A 22166-nucleotide genomic window follows, 5' to 3' on the forward strand; every position below is an offset into this window, starting at 1 on the left:
GGCGGGCAGGGACAGCGGCGTGGCGGGCAGGGACAGCGGCGGGAACAGCGGCGTGGCGGGGAGCAGCGGTGGATCGGCGGGCAGCAGCGGTGGATCGGCAGCCAGCAGCGGTGGATCGGCGGCCAGCAGCGGTGGATCGGTGGGCAGCAGCCGTGGATCGGCGGGCAGCAGCGGTGGATCGGCGGGCAGCAGCGGTGGATCGGCGGGCAGCAGCGGTGGATCGGGGGGGGCTATAACTTACCGATGGGCACCTACAGCGACCGCTCTCATCAGCTTTCACGGACGGAGTGAAGCTGAGGGTAGCGGTCACATACAGGTCACCGGCACAAGATCCACAGTGATTGGGAGAGACCGGTCACAAGGCCGGTCTCTCCAATCAGAGCTGGGGGCGGGTGAAACAAAGTTCACCCAGCTCCAGCCAGTCATCAGTGCTACAGCAGCACTGATTATTTTCAATGGCTGACACATTACAGTGACTGTAATTGGCTGAGCGGCTTTTGGCAGCCAATCACAGCCTCTGTAGGTTCGGGGAGGAGGCACCACCCCTCCTGAGGTCAGGCAGAGGTCCCCTCCTTCCCGAATCTACCGTTTAATTAAACAAATTTCACTCCCCGGTGCTCCGGGGCTGCGATTTCGCCATGACGGATCTAGCCGTCATGGGTCTTTAAGTACCAGGGCACCATGACGGCTAGATCCGTCAAAGGTCGTGAAGGGGTTAAATAATCATGACCAGGTGTCTAATAGCAAGTTATCATTCTTTGGTGAATGCGGTTTTCATCCTCAATTTGGTACTGTTAGTGGTAGGGGTGCTTCGGGAGTTTCCTAGGAGGAGCATTTTGCCTCATCACTATCTTCTGTATGGCAAAGGGTTCAGAGTAATATGAAGCTGATGCGAGACAGATACAGGGGGGAAAACAGAAAGCTCATGCATAACCGGCGCGCAACCCAATCATATAAAATAGTCAGTGACTGGTTCATATACTAGTATAAATATAATTTTATTAAGTCCAAAAACACACACAAAACAAAAACATAATAATAAAACCAATTAAAATTGTGCAGAGTAGCACAGGTAAGGACACGTTCCCTCTGGGATCAGATAGAAAATTTGCCATACATAGAGTCATGCAAAAAGATCAGCATATAAATAGAATTAACTATCTCCTGTATGTATATCAATGATAATTGCACAACTCATAAATTCAGTAATGTGAAACAGGTGAGTAATGACAGCACATGTACCCCAAAAATTCTAAATCATGCATATCATGGACACATCATATACAAGTAATACATCTCATGGTAGTGGGACCTGAGTGATCACATAAATTAGGCTGTAAATGATGAGCCCTTTAAGGGGTATCAATGATATCCCAGATATTCTATTGGGTATACCTCACCAGAGTCAGACAATAATATATAGGATATATATAAGAACCTTAATTATTTAATTAAAAACAAGTGGTGAGGGATAAACGTATCATTGGTAGTTACTATGGACGCTACACATGTACGAAGTAGACATACCATTGGTGGTTACTCTGGACGCTACATATGCACGGAGTAAATGTACCATTGATGGTTACTATGGACGCTGTACGTGCACGGAGCTGGGCGCTGCCATAACCGGATATGATGTCATATCCGGAATCCCGGTATCCGGAGGTAACATCAGTACAGCCGGTTAAAGGAAAACAGAAAGTAATCGTCCGGTGGGCACAGTGAAGGTTACAGGGATCCAGTGCATCATAAACATGCATGGGAAGAGGCGTTTCGAACAACATGCGGAGACCTAGTTGTCACCGCAACCGGAAGTGATGTCATATGCATAGCTAGACGGTCTCAGGGACCTGCGCATGCTCCCTGAAGATGCATAAGAATTATCCACAGTACAGTATATAACGTGCATCTATCATAAGAACTCCAATCAGGCAGCCAACAATTAATTTACTATATAAGTGCAAATGCCCAAGGGCAACAGTACCTACAAGAGTTATCATGGTTGATGTTGAATCCCACCAATATCCACAGGGACCCCCATATACCAATGCATATTATCAGATAGATGTATGGTACCACCTACTTTTATGTAACCACAAGTTAATACCACAAAATGTGGATTTATTATAGGTACATGGTATCCCCATGTGATAGATCATTCAGAGTGGAATCCCCCCCCTTTCATTCTTCCTCCCTTTAGTACCGCAATTGCGGATTTATATGTGATCCTTATCCAAGGGGTACCCCAATACACCAATGCGTAATATCAGATAATGAACACCAGGTGGATATATGGTACCACATAATGCTATGAAACCTCAGACAAATGAATACCACATGATGTGGATTTATTATAAATACATGGTATCTCCATGTGACAACCCATTCAGAATGGGGTAACCCCCTTTGCCCTTATTAGTCCCGCAAGTACGGGTTTATATAAAACCCCTAGTCACGGAAGAGGGAAAGTCAATCAAAGGATGCCACTGGATGATGATACGTGGAAATGAAACCACACATAGTTATATTTCATACTGCCACTATTTATGAATAGTTATTATTCTGTATGCATGATATCAAATAGATAAGTAACTAATACCACAGTATGTGGATTTATCAGGTGATCTCTGGGAAACTGGGCTGGGGAATCCCAGCATCTATGTATCCCATACCAGTATGACAAAATCCATAGGGGGAGGGAGGGGAAGAGAAAAGGGGGGGGGAAAGAGGGGAGAGACGGACGGGGACTGGCTGTGTGTACCAGGTGTGACTAAAGAAATGGGACTGAGTCTGATATTAATGAAGGGGTGACCCTTCACAATTATATAGGTCCAAAAGGTCACTCCATCAATTAGTATGTCCATATCCTGCTCGACCAACTAAATTCAACATGAGGATATGATGCCAAGGTTATACCAACTATCCCCCGGAGGAGAGCCAGGCTCAGATATTCCAACATACAGGTTGTATCAACATGTCCCAATTGTCCATCAAGAACTCTTTGTAGTTCTGTAAAGATGTTGACGAAGAGGTCCATCCTTTGTTCTTGCTTCATTAAGGAAGACGGATAATTATAGTGATGACAATCATGAAGACGGATAGTTATAGTGATGACAGTCATGATGACCATCTCGGTAGGCATTGTTTGCTCATTCCAATCAACCGTGGACCCCCAAATGTTGAATCCATAATGAATGAATGCTAGAATAAGGAGAAACAAAACCATGAGAATACTCCATCTTAATAGAGGAATTATTATTATTCACCTAGAAAGCCAGTATACAGCAATTCTTCATTAAGTCCTAAGGGAGTGAGGGACTTAAGTGTGAAAATCCACCTTGCCTCAGCCCTCAAAAGGGGTTTCCACAGGGATCCACCCCTACCACTGCTCGTTATTCTCTGAAGCCCCACCAACCGTAAATTATGACACGAACCTCCATGTTGTCTGAGGAAGTGCGCAGCCACAGATGTCAGGGTTTTCCCTTTCTTTTCGTCCGATTTCGCTAAATTAATCGTGGAGATGTGCTTTTGTGTTCTTTTTCGTAACTCCTGAGAAGTCTGTCCCACGTAGACTTTCTGGCATGGGCATATAATGGCATACACAACATTAGTAGTCTTACAGTTGATATATGTCGACAAGGAATGTGGGGTAGAGTCAGTGGGGTTGATGAACACATTTCGGGTTGGGTGCATGAATTGGCATATATTGCACTCACCGCACGGGTAGGATCCTTTCATAGTCTGTCCTCTGTTCAATCTTGTTGTGGGTCTCCTGAAATGGCTTCTGGTTAGCATATCTCTCAACCGAGGAGCCCTTCTGGCAGTAAGTAGAGGTACATCACTCACAAGGGGTGCCACCTGGATATCAGTTGTAAGGACCCTCCAATGGTCCCGCAAGATGTGTCTTACCTGATTCCAGTGACTATTGAAATCTGTAATCAGTCGGAGTGGTTGATCCCCATGTGGCTTCTTATGGGTTAATAGATCACGTTAAGTGTCCTGTTTGGCTTGTTGGAAGGCCGTGGAGATGACCCCTCTCGGATATCCTCTGTTCTTGAGACGCTTAGTCAGGTCATGAGCTTGATGATGGAACTCATTGTCAGATGTACAATTACGACGCACTCTTAGAAATTGGCCCACCGGTACCCCTCTTCTTGTATGAAATGGATGGAAACTGTCAAATCGAAGAAGGCTGTTAGTAGCCGTGGGTTTACGGAAGAGGCTGGTGGACAGATGACCCTCTTCCATGGTGACATTCAAATCCAGGAAAACTGCTGTTGAGAATGACAAATTTGAGGTTAAAAAGATGTTATGGGAATTGGTATTAAGAGAACTCAAAAATTCCTGGCAGGTTTCCTCAGTGCCATTCCATAGAAAGAACAGGTCATCTATATACCTGCGCCAATGCAAAACATGTTCCTTGTAGAGGCGGGAGGGGTAGACGGTGGTCTCCTCCCACCACCCAAGGAACAAGTTTGCATAGGCCGGTGCACATCGTGCACCCATCGCAACTCCTGACGTTTGCCTAAAAAACGTGTTGTCAAACAAAAAGTAATTGTGCTCAAGCACAAACTGACATAAATCAATCAAGAAAGAGTCATGCATTCTGTCCGAGTTGGATTGTTTGTTAAGAAAGTGACCAAGAGCCCTGATGCCATCATCATGTTTGATGTTAGAATACAAGGATTCTATGTCACAGGTCACAATCAAGGTCTGGGGAGGAATTTAGATGTCAAGACAAAAGCGGATAAAATCAGATGAGTCTCTCAGATAAGAAGGGAGTTGAGTAACGATGGGTTGAAGGAAAAAGTCCAAGTATGTGCACACCTTCTCACACAAGCTCCCAATGCTGGAAACGATTGGGCGACCCGGTGGCTTGGAGGCATTCTTGTGAATTTTTGGTAGCATGTAAAATGTGGGTATCGTTGGTTGCTCAACCACATATATTTCTTTTCTTTGCTACTGATGACACCCAAACCACAAGCCCGGTCAAGTAAGGATTTTAGTTTTTTAAGGAATACACTGGTTGGGTCAGATGGAATCTTAACATAACACCTAGAGTTAGTTAATTGCCTATTAGCCTCTTCGATGTACATAGTAGTGGGCCATAACACTACATTGCCGCCCTTGTCCGCCTCTTTGATGATGAAGAGGTTATTACTTTTAAGCTGGACAAGGGCCGCCTTCTCCATAGGGCTCAAGTTATGTTCGAAAGTGATCTTAGGGGGCAACTTCATGATGTCAGTTTTGACCATTTCAAAGAAGACTTTCACAGCAGGAGCCAAGGAGAGGGGTGGTGTAACCATAGATTTGTTTTTGTATGGAAAAACTCGCCTACCTGCTGGACTCTCATTCTCCTGTAGGAGGTCCAGGAGATCTTGAAACATTTGCCTCTCCATATCAGGTAGGCCATTAAGCACATCAGGTTTCCTGTGGATGGCTCTGAGTACTAGATTCCTACAGAACAAATAAAGATCTTTTATTAACGTAAATTTGTCCAAACCATGAGTAGGGACAAACGTGAGTCCCTTCTGGAGGACCGAGATTTCCCCAGGTGTTAAAACATACTCAGACAGATTTATGATCTGTAGGTCATCACTCATACCTTGTCCCCTGGATTCAACTGGATGTAGATCCCCGTCAGTTCTCAGTTCCCTCCCAAGAGACGACCCAGGGGTCTCTCCTACATCCGTCTGTATCGTTTGTTGTTTTGGTAGTTGACTCGAGTCTTGGGTCTCGTCACACGTTTTAGAGGATCTTCCACCCCTCTTGCCTCGTCTGGTCCTGTATCTAAATCGCTGCTTGCGGTAGATAAAAAATCTTCACTTGTGTTAGCCTCCCCAGTGGTATTCCCATGTCCCATTCTATTCCGTGTGCCACGTGTGGGGTTTCCCCATCTGGAATTGCCACCGTGTTTCCCTTTGTATGCCGTTTTTGTTTCAAAGTCTGTACGGTCTCTAATGAGCTTGCTACGTTTACGTGATATTAGCTCTTGCTCATACTTGTCTAAACTATCTTTCATGGTTGTCTGAAAAGGTTGCACTTGTGCCGTATCAAATTTACCGAGACGTGTTTCAGTCTCCCTGATCTCCTTTTTTACGTTGGAAAATAATTCTCTATCATGTTCCAGCAACATATTTATAATAATGTGTGAACATTTCAACAGCCCTTTTTCCCATGTGTTTTTGAATGCAGTCGTGGGTTCCCACGCTGGAAATATCTGGACTCTCAATCCTCTTGGACACATGTCGGCTCCCAAGTACTCTTCCAAACAACGTATGTTCCAGTGTAATCTGATGCCCTTTTTGTGTAGGGCCAAGAGTTCACTGGTACATTTGGAAAATTCAGAGTCTGGAGTCACATCAACTTTGGAAAGCAAGAGGTTGTCATTATGCTGGGTACGCCAGCCCGCCTCACGCGCCTCCCAATCCATGTTTATAACCACCAATGTATATACCACTATAATATGACAGTCAATATAACTAACAATGTGGAATAGCGTGCTATCCGGAGGAACCCTGGAAGAGGGACAGATACAGACGTATGACTGTCAAAAAATCGCTTGAAAGGTCTGGACCACAGTGTGAAGGACTATGTGTGGTTGTCTACCAGGAACATAAAGTTGAAGATTCCTTCCTGGAAGATGGGACCTAGGTTTACTGGTCTCTATAAAATAACTGCCTTCATTCTCCCAGTAGCATTATGTCTGGAGTTACCTCAGGCTCTTAGGATCCACAATGTGTTCCACAGGGCACTGCTCAAAAAGTATGTGTTACCTTTGGAACCAACCCCCTTGCCAACGGCCCCTATCATGGTTGATGGTAATTTGGAATTTCAAGTTGCTAAGATTGTTGATTCTCTTTTTCTACATCGTTCCCTTCAATACATGGTGCACCGGAGGGGTTATGGACCAGAGGAACAGATGTGTGCCCCAACATCGTATGAAAATGCCACAGAATTGGTTCATTCGTTCATTTCATGCTGCCCATCTGGATAGGCCTGGTCCTGAGTGTCCGGAAACCACTCAGAGAAGGGTTGGTACTATCACGGGTGTGTCACGGGTGATAGAGAGTACTGTGGTGTCAGGCAATATAAGGTCATAGTGTTTGGCTATGGAAAATGCTCCCTAACTTTCAATTATTAATGATGTTAGTATTCAGTGTACTAGGTATCTCTTCTGCTGGGTTTTCATCCCTTTAGGACCCTGGGGAGCTCCTCTTCCCTTCAGCTGATAATCATCTGCATTTCCCCTTGGGTTCATATACTCTCATTTTTTATGGACTTGTGCAGGTGTTATTCAGTTTCTTCACAAGCCTTGATCCAAGCAAATGGCTTGCACTCATTTGTAAGATCATTGCTGTGCTTTGCTGAACTTCTTCCTGAGGCATTTGGAAATAAGTTGTTCATGCACTTTCCCCATGTGTGTGCTCCCTTTGCTTTCTTTAGTGTTTAGTGGGGTTGACAAAGGGATAATCCCACCCGTGCCCTATGTAGGCCCCAGCTCTAGGGTCATCCTATGGTCAGGCATTCGGTTTGGCACATAGGTGCGGTACCTATCTAGGGTGATGAGAGCCCTCAGGGGCCAGTCGTATGTTTGGTCAGGGGTCACCATCTCCCCCTTTCCTAGATGCATGGTTTCCCTTCCCTCCCCTTTCACCATTTGCTTGCTACTACCCCGTACCTAGTGTGACATTATCGCCAGTCGTACAAAACAAAACTTACATGCATTTTTTTTGTGTTCATTTTTTTTTTGTCATGGATCCCATCACTGTCTCGGCTGAGGGGCTGCAGGGTCTGTCACTAGAGGTAGCGGATCTTTGAACAGCTGTTCAGCAACAGCAGTAGTCAAAGACTCCTATAATGTTGGGGATTCTGGGGGTAGGCAGGTCCAGCCAGAGCCCAAAATTGCTCCCAGACAGGTTTTCAGGAGTAGAGACATTTTTTTTGTATTTAAAGAAGCCTGTAAACAGTACTTTAGGCTTCGACCTTACTCCTCTGAAAATGAGGAACAGTGAGTAGGGATTGCGATCTCACTGTTGCAAGGGTATCCACAATCCTGGGTTTTCTCTTTGCCGCATGACTCCAGTTGCCTTCGGTCGGTGGATGAATTTTTTGAGGCCTTAGATCTCATCTATGATATTCCTGACCGAGTCTCCCTGGCTGAGTCCAGGCTGCGTCGTGTCCAGCAGAGGAGTTGGTTGGCAGAGACTTATTGCTCAGAATTTCGTAGATGTGCAACTGGCACCAAGTATATCCCGGCTCTTAGAAACCAATTCTGTCAGAGCTTTTCAGAGAGGTTGACAGATGCCTTGATGATTTATGAAACGCCTCCTTGAAGGCTGCCATGTCCTTGGCTATATGTGTAGAAGAGCCCATGAAGCTAGGGGGAGTCATTACTTTGCATGTTCCCACTGAAATTTGCAAATTCAAGGAGGTTTGTTTTATGTGGTAAAGAGTGTCATTTTATTTGAGTTTGTCCCTTAGTTCCTAAGCAAAAATTGGAACTTTTCTTACCCTTGGTGGTGGGGGGATGGACAATCAGGGAATATTTGTCTCCCACCTGTAATTCTCATTTTGCCCTGACGGCAGAGGTGGTACTAGAGAGCATGACTGAGAAAATGTCTGTTTGTGGACAGTGGAGCAGGTGTCAGCATGGTGGATGCTCTGATTGTAGGAACTCATGGGCTTACCTGCAGTATGTTAACTAAACCCATCTCCATCTATGCCATTGACTCAGCACCACTTGCTCAGGGATGCCTGACAAAGATAGTCCATGATATAAAACTGAGAGTAAAACCCCTGCATTATGAAACACATTGCTGTTATGCGCTGGAGGGCCTTCCCACTCCCATTGTACTGGGTCTACCCTAGTTGGTAAAACATAATCCAGGGAAATTGTGGCATGTGAAAACTACTGTTTTGATAATTGTCTGAACACTTCTCTCTCTGCAGTCTCTACCTTATTTGCATTTTTGTCTGGGTTTGAGGATGTATTTTCAGAGAGGGGGTGTCAGGATTTGCTTCCCCATCGTGTATATGACTGTCCCATTAATCTGCTTCCTGGAGCAAAACTTCCCAAGTCCAGACTACATAATCATTTTGGCCCAGAGAGATAGGCAGAGTCTGTAGAAGGGATATAGGGATATATCAGACCCTCTTGTTCCCCGTGGTGGAAGGGTTCTTGTTTGTTAAGAAGAAAGACAGGATTCTCTGCCCTTGTTTGGATTTTCGGGAATTGAATCAGATTGCTGTGCAAGACCCTTCTTCTCTCCCTCTGAATCCAGATCTAATCAACCAGTTTGTAGGAGGTAAATGGTTCTACAAGTTGGACTTAAGGGGGGCTTACAATCTGGTTAGAATCAGAGAAGAAGATGAATGGAAAATGGCTTTCAATACACCTGATAGTCACCTTGAAATCCTGGTCATGCCATTTGGTTTCAGTAATTCCCCCGCCATTTTCTAGCATTTTGTGAATGATATTTTTCCCCATTTGGTGGGCAGATTTTGTGGTGGTTTATTTGGATGATATCTTGATCTACTCATCTGATATGGAGACACATCAGCTACATATTAAACAGATCTTGAGAGATAACCCTGTATGGCAAACAGAAGTCCTGTCCAAGAGGTGCATTTTTTAAGATAACTGTTGTTTGCTTCGGGCTTTCGGCTGAATCCAGAGAAGGTCTGTGCTGTACTTGACTGAGATCGTCTAGAAAACCTGAAAGCCTTACAGCGCTTTCTTGAGTTTCCCAATTTTTACTGGAAATTTATTCAGAACAATTTGGTAATTGTAAAGCCTCTCAATGACTTGACAAAGAAAGAGTTGGATTATACTAAATGGTTAGACATTTACTAAAAGTGAAAAATTAAATGTATATCAAAAGGTAAGAGGGGGCATATCTAAAGAAGAATATAATGCTGTCTGCAGGGACTGCAGGGCAAGCACTAGAGAAGCTGAAGCCAGTAATGAAGTTAGGCTTACAAGGGATCTCAAAAGCAATAAATAAGACTTTGGGGCTATGCCAAAAGCAAAAGGAATGGCAAATATACCATAGGGTTTTTAAAAACAGTATGTATGTAAGTACTTGGATAAGAATACAGTATTTAACCTGAGCAAGCATGGGTTTGTAGCAAACAAGTCATGCCTGACTAATCTAATTTCCTTCTATAAAGGATTCACTGACTAGGTGGATCAGGGAAATGTGGTAAATATATCTCAACTTTACCAAACATTTGATAAAGAGTCTCATATTATTGTTATTAAAAAAATGATCAATTATGGGTTTGACAAGGCTACAGTAAGGTGGATTAATAACTTGCTCAGTGATCACACTCAAAGAGTGGTAATGGTTGCACAGACAACTGGAAGAGTGTTTAAATGGGTTACCACAAGGCTCTGTCTTGACCCCAGTATTGGTCAATATTTTAAAAAATGCTCTAGATAAGGGAACTGTATATAAACTAATCAAATTTGCAGGCAATGGAAAGCTAGGAGAAATAGCTAAAACTAGAGAAGACATAGAAATGATTCACTATGATCTAGATAAGCTGTAACAATGAACAGCAATTAATAGAACGGTATTTAAAATGGAGAAATGAAAATTATATATCTGGGCAAGGAAACAAATATCCCTTCTACAGAATAGGAGGAATAGAACTAAGCAACAGTACGTGTGAAAAAATCTTGGGTATACTTATAGAGCACAGATTGCACATGAGTCAACAGTGTGATGAAGCAACAAAAAAGCTAAACACAGTTCTGGGATGTATTAAGAGATGCATAGGGAGATTAGCTACAGTGCCATGGATTGTAAACTTCTTCACTATGTTTTGCATCGTGCATAAGGAATATCAAGATCTCTGGAAATGGGCTTGTAATATTGAGATTGTTAATATTTTTCAACCATTTTGGTTCTCAAGTCCTCAGGCAGTTCTCTTCTCCTCTTTCTGATCTCCATGCTTACTGTAGCACTCACTTGCACAATGCAAAGATTTAGTCAACTTCTCCCATTTTTATTTGCTTTCAGGTGTGATTTTCATATTGCCCACACCTGTTACTTGCTACAGGTGAATTTGAACGAGCATCACATGATTGAAACAAAGTTGTTTAACCACAATTTTGAAAAGGTGCCACTAATTTTGTCAGGTCCGTTTTTTGAGTTTTTGTGTGAAATTATACCAATTTGCCTATTTTTCTCTGGGTTTTTTTGTGTGTTTTTCCAATACACACAAAGGAAATAAACATGTCTATAACAAAGCATGTGTAATTGCAATAAGTTTCTGGGAAGAATACTTAATTTTTTTAGAACAATACCAAGGGTTCCAACACTTTTGGTCTTAAATTTACTTACTGTTGCTCTTCAGACTTCAGAGACTTCTAATAACTAAATTAGTTTATCTTTGAAAGAATCACAAAATGGACAAACATTTAATTGCTGCCATACATAAGATTAAAGTCAGATAATCTTACCATTTTCAACTAGATCGGCCAACCGTTCAATCCGTTCCACCCCAACAAATAAGGTCCTAAGAGCAAAGGGTGGGCAGTTTGAATCCCAATACTCAATCCGTTTGTTCTCTTAGAAGAGAAGATAACCACTAAGGGCTTTATTACCTTTTCGTAATGAAAGCATATGAACTTCTTGCCAAGCAGAATGAATATATGTATAGGGGAATTGGTACAGATCGCTGTTTGCAGTCAGCCAACAGCTATTTAATGTATCTGAGCACCTCGAATAATAGTGGTTGTAGGGGAGGTCAGGGTTATGTCCACCCCTGCAGAAGTAACCGGCACATCCAAGGTTACGTATAATGCCATGTAATGTATATGTTGTATGGTATGTTATGTCAATGGCTACCAGGTGACAATGTGGTAGCATGGCCGTCCTGGCACCTGGGTGAGCAGGCAAATAGTTAAGGAAGAGGAGGAGAGCAGCATGTATAGAAGGGTAAGATAGGAAATAGACAGCTGGAGAGTTCCCCAGTGGTAGTGAGAGATAGAAGCCCCAAGATTTTCGATTCTGATCCTAAGGGTCACCCCAACAATCGCGGACACATAGGATCCTGTGCGAGAAGGATTGGTTAACCGCATCCCCAGAAGCGGAGTACAGTCCGGCCGGTTGGGGGAAGGCATCAGATTCTTCCTGGATCTAAAACCCGAAGATTCCCTATGCGAGACCGAAGGTCAGTTGCACCTCCAGGAGAAGGGTATGTCTGGTCTCTGGCTTAAGCACGGATGGAGGAGTGCCGTCCGGAGTAGTCGTTGAAATGCACAAGCAGTTCCTGTGGGTGGGATGGAGTGGCCTAAAAGACTTTATGATTCGGTCCATACTAAAGTGACATTAGACGAAGGGATGAGGGGCCTAGCGGTATCCTATGAAGCCCAGGTGTCAGAAGAATGGTCGGCTGTTAAATTAAATGCTGGAATGAGGTCGGAAGGGAACCCCCATGGGACCACGTACGGTGCCTGTGTAGTGAAGAAGGGAACTGCAGCTGTGAATGATATTAATGTGGAGAGATCAAAGAGGAAAGTGATGAAAAGAGATGCTATATCCATTGGGAAGAAAACCAAGTAAAGTTGTGTTGTTTAATAAGAGAACTGTGTGGCGCCAATCATGGTCTCAGAGTGAACCTGAAGCCCAGAGTGGATTATGCAGAGCCCATCCTTTAAATGGTGTGGTGACGGGAAGGCATGGGGTTAACCGCCGGCTGCGCTGCGGCCTGGTAATCCCTGACTACATGGCTACCATTGCCTGCCTCGTCCCCTCCACAGTTGTTCTAGATTGCAGTTAGAAATATTTATAGTTCACATGTTCTACTGAGATTCTTCAGTGGACATTCCTATTCTGCTTGTCTTGGTCTATATAGACCCACTAAGTACTTTTTAATTTTGTTAACATAAGACCTTATGGGGCTCAAACAATTAATAAACTGACCCTTTTGGTAAACAAAAAGTACACAAGTGATATTTGAATATATATTTGTCTCCACAGCCATCAAATGTCTTAAAAAGGAACCTTTCAACTGATTGATGTGTGGCGCCTCTGAATATATCAGGGTGCCACAGGGTACTGCAATACTTAAACCAAACCGAATATAGATACCAAGGTAGAGTATACTAACAAAAAACCGAATTAATCTATTACCTTAAAATCACAATATTTATTAGACATATATGCCACAAACAGAGTACATACAAACATAAAATTATATTAAATAAACATCGGAAAGAAAGGCGAGAAGTTTTTTCCTTCCTTCACCCTTCCTAACATACGGAGGTCGGCGTTCTAATTGGTCATAACGCCCCCGTTCCTCGTCGACTGATGTCCTATACTGACCCTCCACTCACTTTCAAGAGGACAAAGAGTGTGTCTAAATAGCAGTGGGTAAGGTGTGACACCAAAGAGAAGGCCCACAGAATTATAAGCACAAATAAATTGTGTAAAGAAAGACAATACGTCCGTCACTAATCGTCTGTCATAGACTAGCAGGGATGGGCCAAACTATGTCATCAAGTCGACATGCAATACAATAACAGATATATTTAATATATTTGACTTAAGCTGTTATTTGTCCAGAATTCACCCTACGCGTTTCGCCCCCTAGTCGGCAAAAAAGGGGCTCATCAGGGGTATAACAGCATGGATCCTTGAAACACACAGCTTCAAACCATTATAAAATCGTACCAAGACCATTAGATAATATGGTACGTTACGCGTTTCGCCCCCTAGTCGGCAAAAAAGGGGCTCATCAGGGGTATGACAGCATGGATCCTTGAAACACACAGCTTCAAACCTAAAATAGAACAAAGGGTTTGTTTCATCTCAGACCAAAGAAAAAACTGTTGTGATTACCACAATATAGCGAAAAAGTAAGGATAATCAGCACTAACCATTATAAAATCGTACCAAGACCATTAGACAATATGGTACGTCCTCCAGAGAACAGTAGTACAACACCACTTCAAGCACCTGACAATCAGAAACAGAAGAGGCATTTCTCTCTTATAGGAAATGAATAGGCTCTGTGGAATATATCTTTAATTGAGGAAAAATAATAATACAGTCCAATACCTGATAGAATCGCTGCTAACCGTAAAGTCTGGATAGGGTTCAGGCTAGATTGCCACCACAGACAGTATCCATATGTCCAGAAAATTTTTTTGGGTTCACATATAGTACACAGCCTTAACAATAAAAACATCAAAATAAATAAACCAGTCAGAGCCATCATCAATTGGGCACTAATAAATTGTGCACCCCCCCAGTATGATAGTGAAAGGAAATGCTCAGTTCCCATGACACCTCAACACCCATGATGTGTACATCACACCAGAGAAAATACATACCCAGGATTTCAAGAAGGCAGCGATTTAAGCAGAGTCCTAAGATAACATTTACGCCCTCTGTAATACCAATCATATAGAAAACAGTGTTGGCAAAAATCCTAATGTTTGCACAAGAGCCCATACATCTATAAAACAGCACAAACAGCAAAACCATATAACATAGAGAATCCAAATACCTGAATAGCATGAAGGAAATAATCCCCAGGTAACGATATGTACTCCATCTGGGTGTCCATTCACTGACTGATACTTCATATCCCATTTAAATAGGTGAAAATCGCGCCAAAAACAGGGGAAGGAAGTTTCCTGTCTGGGCCGTGCAACCACAAATTATTGCCATCTTGATCCCCCGTCGGTAGTTCCGAAGTAGAAACGTTCCTATACACCGCGCATGCGCGTTAACCATTTCGCGCATGCGCACTGTGAATAACCACAGTCACAATGACCGCGTCTATCAGTGCAACCGACAAATAATCCCCGCGGTTCATTCGCCCTTGCCAATAGTTCCGACACGAACAGTTCCCATATACTGCGCGTGCGTGTGAGCATAATGATACAACATGAGCATGGGGTGTTGAGGTGTCATGGGAACTGAGCATTTCCTTTCACTATCATACTGGGGGGGTGCACAATTTATTAGTGCCCAATTGATGATGACTCTGACTGGTTTATTTATTTTGATGTTTTTATTGTTAAGGCTGTGTACTATATGTGAACCCAAAAAAATTTTCTGGACATATGGATACTGTCTGTGGTGGCAATCTAGCCTGAACCCTATCCAGACTTTACGGTTAGCAGCGATTCTATCAGGTATTGGACTGTATTATTATTTTTCCTCAATTAAAGATATATTCCACAGAGCCTATTCATTTCCTATAAGAGAGAAATGCCTCTTCTGTTTCTGATTGTCAGGTGCTTGAAGTGGTGTTGTACTACTGTTCTCTGGAGGACATACCATATTATCTAATGGTCTTGGTACGATTTTATAATGGTTAGTGCTGATTATCCTTACTTTTTCGCTATATTGTGGTAATCACAACAGTTTTTTCTTTGGTCTGAGATGAAACAAACCCTTTGTTCTATTTTAGGTTTGAAGCTGTGTGTTTCAAGGATCCATGCTGTCATACCCCTGATGAGCCCCTTTTTTGCCGACTAGGGGGCGAAACGCGTAACGTACCATATTATCTAATGGTCTTGGTACGATTTTATAATGGTTTGAAGCTGTGTGTTTCAAGGATCCATGCTGTCATACCCCTGATGAGCCCCTTTTTTGCCGACTAGGGGGCGAAACGCGTAACGTACCATATTATCTAATGGTCTTGGTACGATTTTATAATGGTTTGAAGCTGTGTGTTTCAAGGATCCATGCTGTTATACCCCTGATGAGCCCCTTTTTTGCCGACTAGGGGGCGAAACGCGTAGGGTGAATTCTGGACAAATAACAGCTTAAGTCAAATATATCAAATATATCAAATAACAGCTTAAGTCAAATATATTAAATATATCTGTTATTGTATTGCATGTCGACTTGATGACATAGTTTGGCCCATCCCTGCTAGTCTATGACAGACGATTAGTGACGGACGTATTGTCTTTCTTTACACAATTTATTTGTGCTTATAATTCTGTGGGCCTTCTCTTTGGTGTCACACCTTACCCACTGCTATTTAGACACACTCTTTGTCCTCTTGAAAGTGAGTGGAGGGTCAGTATAGGACATCAGTCGACGAGGAACGGGGGCGTTATGACCAATTAGAACGCCGACCTCCGTATGTTAGGAAGGGTGAAGGAAGGAAAAAACTTCTCGCCTTTCTTTCCGATGTTTATTTAATATAATTTTATGTTTGTATGTACTCTGTTTGTGGCATATATGTCTAATAAATATTGTGATTTTAAGGTAATAGATTAATTCGGTTTACTGCAATACTTACCCAGGATGCAGGGCCTACCCCATGGTTCCAGGTTCCTAATAACCGGTGTCACACCATCAGCACTACAAATCCCAACAACACCTCACATCAAACCTGTCAGACACACCAGTGGGTTGGTTAAGCCGGGATAGCCCCACCCACCTAGGGGTCAGGCAGACTGGTGGGAGGGAGGAAGTGAAGAGCAGAGCTTAGAGTCAATTCTGTAGTAGCCCTCAGAGAGTGAGGAGCTGGGGAGTTGTAGCTCCCAGGGAGGCGACAGGTTGGGTCGCAGACGGTGGTCTGGGACCACAGGAGTCAGGGACCAGTGGCAGCAACCTTGGAAAGGGTGCGACGGACATAGCCTAGGAGGACTGTCGGCATCAGAACCCCAAAAGAACCGACCGGTACCGAGCATGGCGGAGTCCAGGACCCTAGGTCAGGAGCAGCTTCATCCGCCCTGGGAGGGAGAGTATCTTCACAAACATTTATCCCCTGTACATACCCCCTTACATTTGAGTGGCCGCAAGCCCCTGGGTTTGGAGACCCTCGAGCCATAGTAACCCTGGATCCGAGCAGTTCGTCTGCTGCAGGGGCGGCACAGATGCTTCCTGAACCCCTGGCAGCATGAATTAGGGAAAGGCTCCCTATTTGCAAATATTTATGGGTAACTTTTAAATGCTGCCGTGTTTTAGAGAAAACATATTTTAAACAGGGATCATGGAGCAAAGTGATTGAGAAATCCCGTCGTCAGGTCTCACCTGACAGATGTCCTTTAAATGATATCTGTCTCTGCCTCTCGATGGTCCTGTAGGCCATTTTTAATGCCACTAGTTATAAAGCATTATAGTACCATCATTGATATGTTTATAATGCATGACAGGAGCTAAACATTGTAGACAATGAAGCATGGAGAATGTACACTCATCAATCGTTACTAATTTATGTGTTGAAAAGGTAGGGCTGGGATGTAATTAATGTTTGCTCCCTTTAATGAAATACGCCAGCACTTTGCAGTTCTGTCATGTGCAGGGGCAATAACTCAATTGATTGGTGAAACAGCCCCATGGAAAATGAAATGCACAGCGGAAAAAATGTCTTATCCAGCATCATTTACAGTTCCTTGTAGTTGCAGAATTCTAGGTGATCTAAGTAACATTAACTCATTTGCAGCCACAGAAACAAATGAAGATTGCTTAAAGGGAAGAAAAAAAACTATCCATTGATCGATCTATCTATCTATCTGCAGTATTGCTATAACATATGTGACAAATACGTGGTGGTACCCAGCTGGGAGAACATTGGCACTGCCAGCAGCAGAGCAGTGTAGAAAACATTGGACAGACAGGTAGAGCCTATATCCAATCTATTCATTGGCATCAGCAATAAATGAATGAAATTTGGCATTGATCACTTGGGGAAGACAGTCTGGTCTACTTTGGAGTGACAAAACCTACTTTAAGGGTACGGTTCCACTTGCGATTTGCACGGATGAGTGCAATCCGATAAAACATCGGATTGTTCTCCTTCTATTGCAAAACTATGGGGCAGTGTCCATCTACGATTGATTTCTCATGCCATTATGGCATGCGGAATGAATCGCATGCTGCGTTTGTTAGTGAGTCTTGGCTCACACACCCCCATACAAGTCTATGGGAGCATGTGAAACTCGTATGTAATCCGACCGCAGTGCGATATATGCAGAGACAGGCAGAGGAGATGGGGAGAAAGTGCTCCCTCCCTCTTCTCTGCAGCTGTGATATGATCGTAAGATCGGATCACGGTCACATGACCCTCGGCTGACACCTGCAGCAGAGGGTCATTAGCATATCGCTTCCAATGCTCTCACATCAGAAGCAATATGCAAGTGGAACCGTACCCTTACACTGAATATCCTCTCTGACAGTACTCTGAAGGCTGGACATGATAGTGCACCAATGGCAACTGGAACTGTTCTTTAAACTGGTCTAATCTACTGACACAGAAGTCTATAGTATAAAGAAAGGGCACAGACCAGGTACAATTGAACATGATTGCTCAGGTGGGGTATCTCTGTGTGCTGAAGTGCATCAGGTTGGCACAATGTCCGATAACACCTCCGGTTCATCATGTCATATATAATGTAATAGCTGCTGTGGCAGGCTCGTTCTTGGCAAAAGCTTTTATACAAATTTGCACTTCCTTTTGGAAGCCAAGAAATATTCCTCCATTTTACTTGTATAGCAAAATGTCCTCCTTTCACTTAATGGTAACAATATTCTTGTCAACCTATAAGAAATTGACCATACAGCTTGCCATACTTGCCAGCTGAGTTCACCATCACCGATGCGATGGTTACTCATCATCATCAAGTTCACTGTGACTCAGCCTCATTTCCTGTTTGTGCATTGGACAACATAATGTCCCCCGACATCCACTTGTTACTGATCCTCATGCTCCTCTTTCTCCCAATCTTCTACATCATGGTCTATGTAATTGTCATGGTGACTCCAGACTCTGTTCACATTGCAGAGTCTGGCAGGCAACCTGATGTTTCTTAGTTGCTCAGCCAGAGTCAGGCATCGACTGATTAGTGCTCTCTGGTCTTTGGTTTAGCAGGAGTTAATTCCTGCTGGCTGGTGAATTGCTTCTGGTGTCACAGGTTGCTAACTGCCTATCACAGCCACCTCCACCACATGGAAAATGATGTAATGTAGCCTCAAATGCCGAAGATAGCTCTAGCTTTGCTACAGCGTTACAGGTCTTTGTGCATTGTGATCTAGTTGTTGGTAAAATGTTGTATACAATTTGGTGTGCTGTGGAAATATCCTTGTTGTTTGTTTATATCCACTCTGTACTTTATTTCTCCCTCAGCATGTATTGTCTTCACCCCTGTGTGTGCTTGCAGCGAGTTTGAGCCTTAGTTTTCCCCTGTCTGTTGGTATTTGTGGGATTCTTTACTCCTATCCCAGCCGTTCCCAGGGATGGGGGAAAGGGGGTGTTAGACCAGGGCTGCTCAAGAGTTAGGGCTATGCTGGCAGTCCAGACCTGGCTACCATCAAGCCTACTTCTAGAATAAGGGACACTTTAGGGCCCCGTTTGAGGGCCAGTCTAGGTGCCCTCACTCCTAACTACCATGTCATACCCATGACAGTAATATTGACATTCAGGGTCCCCAACAAATCCAGAACTGTAAGGAACAACTTGTTGATTTTCTTTCCCCCCCTATTGCATTCTTCTAAGTAGTTTTTTCCAAGATAAACATAAGGAATGGACAGGGTTGATACTGTTATAAGGTGAACTTGTGGTCAAAAAAGAGAAAATGACTAGAGATGAGTGAATCTGTGGTTCGGTGTTTGTACAAAACACAAACTTTACAAAAAAAAACAGAGTTTAGGTGCTTTGCATATGCAAGCTACTCGCACAGCATCGCTGTGCTCATATACGCTCGATGCTCAGGCCCATTTGAGCTGCTTGCAGTGTTTGAATGGCTAGGGGTAACAACAACGTGATCAGATGTAGTGTGCAACAAAAATATGGAAAAACACCGCTCACCTGCCCCCGGCAGTGATCTGCTTATGGCTGGCTGCATGTGGGTGGAAACCCGAGCTGCCCAATTAGTGACTTCCATTGTAGTTCAGGTCAAGTCTGGATCCAGAACCGAACTTTATCTAAATGCCGGATGGACCCGCCGAACTGAACTTCTACAGGTCTGCTTAATTCTAAAAATGACATTAATATAATGGCTTTTCATTATAGGTTAGTAGTTTTATAAGAATAAAACATTTGACTTTTTGTTCACCTCTAGAATACAAGGACATAGAAGTACACTGCTATGTACAGATACAGTATACTGTATGTCCCTTCATTCTAGAAGGATAACAAAAATCAGATTTTATTCTTCCTCTAACATTACTCAAAAATTACGAAAAACAATTACAATAATGTCATTTTTAATTTGCTTATTAAAAAATAATAATAAACACCCCAAATCAGCAAATAACATGGACATATTTGATGTCTCTGTAATTGTAACAACCCGTACAACATAGAGATCAGATTATTTATGGTGATCAGTAAATAGTGTAAAAACAATGGCATGATTAATCTTTTTCTCTATTAACCCCTTCACCCATGGGCAATTTTCCGTTTTTCGTTTTAGTATTTTTCCACTCCTTTTCCAAGAGCTATAACTTTTTTAGTTTTTCCGTCAATATAGCCATATAAGGGTTTAATTTGTGTGGGGCGAGATGTACTTTTGAGTTACATTATTCATTCTACCCCATAGTGTACTGGAAAATGGGGAAAAAAAATCCAAATGTGATGAAATTGCAAAAAAAAGTCCAATTCCTCAATTATTTTTTAGTTTTTTTATTTACCATGTCCTCTTTATAGTAAAACTGACCATACATTATGATTTCTCAGGTCAGTATGAATTTGTATATACTAAACGTATAGTTTTAATTTTATCTCAGTGACGAAAAAAAAATTTGAAATTTGTCAAAAAATTGGGCTATTGTCACCATTTTCCAAGACTGGAATCTTTCTCATTTTTGGGGGTCTGAGGCTCAGTGATGGCTTAATTTTTGCATCTTGACCTAACGATTTTTGGGCAAATGCAATGTTTTGATCCCTGTTAATGTATTTTCATGAAATGTTGCAGCAATCCAAAAAACGTAATTCCGCTGTTTTTTTTTTTTCGCTACACCCTTTACAAATCTCATTCATTGATTTTATATTTTGATAGATCTGGCACTTCTGAATAAGGCAATACCAAATCTTTCCTTTTTATTTTATTATTGATTGATTAATTGATTTTTCAATTAGGAAAAAAGGGGGTGATTTGAACTTTTAGTTGTTTTTTTTATTTTTTTTTTTATTTTTTTTAAATGTTTTAGTGATTTTACTAGTCCCTTTAGGGCACTTTATGCCTGCACTATCTGATTGCTTCTGCTGTTCAGAGCGATGCTTCAGCATTCCTCCGTACAGCAGCAATGCTGCTCTCCTTTGAGTGTCGTCACTCTGCTGGCATTCACAGGAAGTGAGTCATGACAGCGACAAGAGTCAGCAAGTGACCCAATGCTGTCATGACAACCCATCGGCATCCATCATTTTGTTACGTGGCCACCAATGTCTGTAGGGAATGGCGCAATCCCCACTGGCGCCTGTTACATTGCACTGTCAGAGCATGACAGCGCAATCTAACTGGTTAATAGGCGGGTGGATCTCCCATCTAGAGATGAACAAATCTTTGGAGGTTCGATTCGCTGGCAGCAAACAAGCCTAGCTCCACACAGATCAGCAGCGTCATTAGAGACATTGAGGCAGGAGTTTTTATGAAATCCTAGCCAATTTGCTTAGATGTTTAGGTTGTGTTCACATATAGAATGGGGGAAAGGGCATAAAAAAAATGCATCAAAAATACCATAAGCAGAGAATATTATTGTGACACCCTGGCCGGGTGGTCACAAATAGGGCCCTGCTTTATATCTGTCCCTCATAGGTAACATACCCACCCATATATATACACCCACCGAGGAGTTCAGACAGCCCAGGGCGTGAAAGTAGCTAGTTTAAGTTGAGAGTTTAAGTTGGAGAGGTGTGTGGGCTGGAGCTGTGTGCAGCTCCAGCAGAGGACAGAACCCAATTTGAGCAGGTGCCGGGGTAGGAGCCCTGGTACCTTTGGCTAGGAGGCAGACGGCGGTCTCCGTCTGCAGGAGCCAGGAAGACGGCTCGGTGGAACTGAGGTGGACCGGGACAGGGTTTTAACCCGCTGGTACTGACCCGGGGAACCGACTCGGAAACCGGAGCAAAAAAGGACCTCAGACCTCAGAAGCTAGGTCCAGAAGCTACTGGGGGCTAGCTAATTAACTGATTGCGGCCAGGACTAGAGGTCCTGTCCCACCTAAAGTCCCGACTGAAGGCAACAGCCC

This window comes from Anomaloglossus baeobatrachus, chromosome 10 (genome assembly GCF_048569485.1).
Source record: "Anomaloglossus baeobatrachus isolate aAnoBae1 chromosome 10, aAnoBae1.hap1, whole genome shotgun sequence".
In the NCBI taxonomy this organism is placed as follows: domain Eukaryota; kingdom Metazoa; phylum Chordata; class Amphibia; order Anura; family Aromobatidae; genus Anomaloglossus; species Anomaloglossus baeobatrachus.